Source organism: Adiantum capillus-veneris, chromosome 13, assembly GCF_014529385.1.
Source record: "Adiantum capillus-veneris isolate H3 chromosome 13, ASM1452938v2, whole genome shotgun sequence".
Lineage (NCBI taxonomy): Eukaryota > Viridiplantae > Streptophyta > Polypodiopsida > Polypodiales > Pteridaceae > Adiantum > Adiantum capillus-veneris.
The window spans coordinates 94,564,256-94,570,528 of record NC_140943.1 but is presented as its reverse complement, the minus strand read 5'-3'; positions in this window follow the sequence as shown (position 1 = coordinate 94,570,528).

The following is a 6,273-nucleotide window of genomic DNA, read 5'->3' as shown; positions in this document are numbered from 1 at the left end:
TGCCTGCAAAAGTCTTTTAGTGGACCCCTCCTTTGTTGAATTTGTACAATGCATCCAAGAGTGAGCCCCTCCTTTGTCATATCATAATACAAAGCATCCAAGTTGCCCTTGACACATGCATGGAGGAGGATTATTGGTGAATAAAGAAATATATACATGGTGGGACTAGTGTATGGACTATTCATGGACTTTAGCTCAATGAGCACATGGTGTTAGAATAATGAGTAAAACTAATAATAAAAATATGGAGGAGTTATGGATATGGAAAGATATTGGAATCATATGATATGGTCCCTCCTTGAATTATTTTGGGTGAAAGAGGAAAAGGTATGCAAGTAAATAATATAATAAAGGTAACCAATGAGTAGAAATCAATTTTTTGTTTTCACGAGGGTGAGGATGAAAATGTGGGAGTGATTTGTATAAAGGAAAAATATGAGGTTAGAGTATGTACATATTGGCAAAAAATATAATTATGGTGTAAGAGGATGAAAGAAGGTGTACATAGGTTTAATAAAACACACACCTAAGTAGAAATATTTAAATAAAATACCAAAATAATTATAAAAAATCCCTATATTTAGGCCATATATACAATGAAATATTTACACACAAAGAGGCCATAATATACTTTTATTTTATTTTTATTTATTTTTATTTTTTTTGGCTCACCTAGCCCAGTGACTAGCTAGCTGAGGGTTTTTTAAGAAGATATGGAAAAAGTCCCCTAATTCACACACACCTATTTACAGTGAAATGGTAGGGATAGCCATAGTGTTTGGGTGATTTTGGTAGGGTGAGGTAGCTTACTATGGCAATTATGGAGAGCCGAAAAACGGCTATCATTAGCCCCCCCCTTAGATAATGGTACATTTATGTACCATTTATCCGATCATACAACATGTATATTATGTAACGTCTGTCTTTGTCTGCTCTTATCTTTGAAGAACCTTTGTTGTATGATTAAAAAACCTTGTGTGATATGGAAGGTTCTCCGAGCCAATAGCAAGATGAAATGAAGTGACGGAGTAAACCTCCTCCATTGAGAGAGTTTCCATAAGCACCCCCCAGGATCAAAGATCTTGAAATATCTTTCCCAAAGCCAGATGTATGGTATGGAATCACTTACTGATTTTGGTTGAAGAAACTTGTAGATTTTACTGTTGTCCATCATTGCATCTATCACTATGAATGTGATATAAAAGATTGGTTGCTCTTCCTCCTGTGTAAAGTTGATGTATCTGCTACGATCTTCAAGATCTTGTATGAGCAAATTCCTAAACTGTAGCTCATAAATTTCATTCAACCTGGGTAGGCTCATCAAGTAAAAAATTCTATGACCTTTATGATTTAGGAAATCTTGATCCATGCTTCCAACTGCTATTGAAAGATATTGCAGATAGTTTACCACATAAGTAGATAATAGATGAAGGTTTCTATTGCTTCCAACACATTGGAAGAGAATAGATTTTGGTACTGATTGATGAAATATCCACATGTAGCAATCAACAAGTTTTTCATCTATGATGAAGACCAGAAGCATCACAATGTGCGACCTCCATACACCAAAGAACCAAATGAAGAAGGTTTGGAAACCTCCGTTCATCACCAAGTATTCATGTCCTCCTCCACTTAAGAAGGTATGGTGCCCTCGATGAAAGGTATATGTGAAGAGAGGAGAAGTTGACTTTGAAGAGGTGAAACCCAATGTGAAGATGATTGGGGTTTCCAAAGTTTGGATTTTCTTGCTAAGAGATTGTCCCATGAATGAAGAGCCACCCACTAAAACACCATTGGAGAGAATGATACCCTTCTGATAGTTTCCTTTTATGATTTTATTTTTTACTACTCTCCCATGTTCTTCATCCCCTTCTAAGCCCCCCCTTTGGCAAGGTTGTAACTCCTCACATCGTACCACCTCAAAGGTTGATGGATTACTGTTTGATTTTGCAAAAAATTTGGCTTCTTGCATTATAGGTTCCTCCATGCTTAACATACATGGGTCATACCAATGCTTTTCAACATCCTCAAACACTTCTTCAAGATTATCCTCACATGGATTAAACTCACACTCTTCTAATTTGTTTTGGAGTTGGCATTCCATGTACACAATCATCTCTTTATGATCAATGTGGTCTATGATCTCTCCACCTATGATTTCATCTTCTTCTTCACTCTCTTCTTTTAGACAAGATACACTCTCAGAACATTCCATAAGATCAAGGTTACCTTCAAGGTCTTCATTCTCCATAGAGTCATGTTGCACAAAAGCTTCGTCTGCTCGGACTAGAAATTGATCCTCCGCCAAAAGGTTGGATGTATCCATTATTGAATCATCAATGCCATTTGAGATATCTTGTGTTGATTTTTTCATGCTTGTGATAAAGGTAGAAGAAAGAGATTCCACATTTGAATCTTGGCCACACACTTTAGCACTTGAATAATCAGTTGGTATGTAAGTAACTTCTTCAACATTTGTCGGAGTAGAAGGAGACAAGTATGGCAAAGGAGATGACTCCTTGATAGAAACACTTTCATGATGGTTGGTTCTTCCAGCATGATGGCAACCATTTTTGATGTAGAAGTACTTGTGAAACTTCCTTCGGGCAATAGTGACCGCTTCTTCAAAGGTAGAGGGTCCACTACAAGTAACCTTAGTCTTTAGGAATGGAGACAAACCCGAAATAAATTGATCCATTTTTACATAATCTGGAAATGTAGAACTAAATCCACAACCTTCCCATTGACGAGAAAAAATATCCTCATAAGCATAGTAGTCTTCACCATGTTGTTGAAGTCTCCGTAGTGAAACCCATGCTTTCTCCGTTGTTGGAACTTTAGAGAATCTGGCCTTCAAAGCTTTGGAAATTTGGGTATACCCATCTTCAATCTGAGAAGACATACTCCAAAACCATTGCTCAGTGTTGCCTCTAAGGCATAGCAATAGAAAATCCCCTTTTTCAATGTCATCCCTTTTACCAAGGATATGACAAACCATTCTAAAATCAACAAGAAAATCATCAACATCTTCTTCTGGATTTCCAAAGAAGATTGGGATATCATCAAAGGTATAGCGTGTCATAGTCTCTCAATGCTAGAACCACACAAAGATTAGTTCCAGACAATCATCAACTAACTACAAAAGGTCTTTCAACATGAATTCTAGACTTTTATGTGAAAATGTTTTTTTCCTTTCGTATGTTATCCATAATCCGAACCATATTCTAGATCAATTTTTGTTTCCTTGAAATTAAACTCGGTCATACATGTTTTCATGATTCATGAAATCTACTTGATTATACTAAAATTCAAGCATTCATGGAATACAACAACACTAAGCACACAATCGGTCCTCCGTGGGGGCACCAAAATTGAGGTGGTCCGGGGCGGGCAACAAGAGAGGCGACCTCTAAACACCCCTCAAGGCTCCCGTGCTGCTCAATTGGGGCTGGGGCAACCACAAGCACAACACAACAACAAACCCACAGCCAAACCAAAACAAGATAGGGGCACCACCTAGTTATGGTATGCGAACTAGGACGCAAGAGAGATTTTGGCACAACCAAGAAGATGCACCACACAACACACACAAACAACCTCACACCAAGACACACATGAAATGGACCAGAGAGAGCTACAGCAAAGGGAAGAGAGAGAGGAAAGGATCTTGCGTAATACCTTATTTGTGACTTGCAAATGGAGATGGTTCGTTATGATGCTATCGTAGAACTTGTACAAAACTCACTCAATGCTTAGTGATTGCTAATCATTGCCAAAACACACACACACTGTCTTAGGGTGTGGGAGACCTCTCACCACAATACCCTCTTACAATGGACACAAAACTGGCAATGAAAAACACACTAAAAAACTTTCTAAAATCAAGATCAATCGATAAAAACTCAAATACACAAGTCACCTTGAATTCACCAAACCGTATTGCACAAATGGAAGGACGAAGATTTGAACGTCGAATCACGCCTTTGATGCACCAAACCTCAATTTATTGATGATGAAGGAGCATATACAATAGTGGTTTTGAGATTTGAGGAACTCACGCTCTCCCACTTGCAATGTGTAGCTTGAAGGCTTCTCTCACACCAAGAGTGAATCTCACAAGTGGTTGCTACACCTAAGTCTCTCCTCACGCATAGAGTGTTGGGGTGCTATGTGAGATGTTGGAGGTTGTTTTACAAGAAGGAGAGGGGCCTATTTATAGGTTGGAGACCCCATATTAAGATTATTGGAAATCCTAATTTACAAGCTAACAAATCAGGATTATGATTTTTTTGAATATCAAAACATTGCGGGCCTTCTTTGTCTGCTTGAGTCATGGGTGTGGGCTCAAAAGAGAGCATTATTGATGGTAGATAAGGTGAAAGTAAGTTTTAAGGAAGGGGAGAGAGAGAGAGAGAGAGAGAGAGAGAGAGAGAGAGAGTTACTATACACATGTCTTGAGGTGAGGTGTCTTTTATGGTTAGATCAATGGCTATTTTGTGTTAGTATGTTAGTGGTTAGTGTTAGTAATCACTAGAAAGTTAATGTTACATTTACAATGGGTAGAATGAGGTGGATGGTTGGAGTAAGATGGTTGAATGAAGTGAGCAAATCCTTGTGATGGTGAAGCTTGAAGAAGTTTTGGACTTACTTGTGTAGGTTCTCAAAATGACCATCGATCTTCTTCTTCGTCTTCCCTTCTTTACGCCATCGCCGCCAAGGTTGATTATCGCGATGAAAATGGTAATTCCGTTGATGATATCTCTTTATTTGCAGAGGTTAATCATGGTACACATGCTGAATTTATGTATATATATAAGGAGTAAGATGGAATTGTACTTTGGAGATAATAGAGAGAGGCATAGAGATGGTGTATGTACATGGAGAGCTCATATGAGAGCTATGGGAGTAAGTGGGGAGGTTAATGGTGAGGAAGGTGAGAGAAACCATTGAAGGTGCAGGTTTGAGTGAGGGATTGAGAGAAATGTGTGTGTGTGTGTGTGTGTGTAGAAGTGTGGAAAGAGGTGAGAGAAGACTATGGGCTACTTGTGAGAAAAGTGGGCAGACTGGGGTCCACTCAAAAAATCATAGCTCACCGCTGGTAGCTCCAAAAATCATGAAAAACTTTGAGGTGATTATTCAGAGCGTGGGCTACATTTTCTCTTTTGACCACCGCTCCAAATTCGGAGTGGAGATAGGTGCCAAAATTCTCACCAAAAAGCCTGTTTTTTATGCCTGCAAAAGTCTTTTAGTGGACCCCTCCTTTGTTGAATTTGTACAATGCATCCAAGAGTGAGCCCCTCCTTTGTCATATCATAATACAAAGCATCCAAGTTGCCCTTGACACATGCATGGAGGAGGATTATTGGTGAATAAAGAAATATATACATGGTGGGACTAGTGTATGGACTATTCATGGACTTTAGCTCAATGAGCACATGGTGTTAGAATAATGAGTAAAAATAATAATAAAAATATGGAGGAGTTATGGATATGGAAAGATATTGGAATCATATGATATGGTCCCTCCTTGAATTATTTTGGGTGAAAGAGGAAAAGGTATGAAAGTAAATAATATAATAAAAGTAACCAATGAGTAGAAATCAATTTTTTGTTTTCACGAGGGTGAGGGTGAAAATGTGGGAGTGATTTGTATAAAGGAAAAATATGAGGTTAGAGTATGTACATATTGGCAAAAAATATAATTATGGTGTAAGAGGATGAAAGAAGGTGTACATAGGTTTAATAAAACACACACCTAAGTAGAAATATTTAAATAAAATACCAAAATAATTATAAAAAATCCCTATATTTAGGCCATATATACAATGAAATATTTACACACAAAGAGGCCATAATATACTTTTATTTTATTTTTTATTTTTTTAATTTTTTTTGGCTCACCTAGCCCAGTGACTAGCTAGCTGAGGGTTTTTTAAGAAGATATGGAAAAAGTCCCCTAATTCACACACACCTATTTACAGTGAAATGGTAGGGATAGCCATAGTGTTTGGGTGATTTTGGTAGGGTGAGGTAGCTTACTATGGCAATTATGGAGAGCCGAAAAACGGCTATCAACAGTTTAAAGAAAAGCTTGGAGGGAGATTTTCAAAAATTCGAGTAGGAGTTCGAAGCCCTATGGGGGAAGTTAGTCAAGGTAACTGCTGCAAAAATACCTATTTTTTGAAATTGTGTAAATCCATGGATTGCCTGCATGAGGAAGTGCGAGATACACTGGAGGTAGATGACCCAATGTCGTATGAAGAGGCGGTAGCT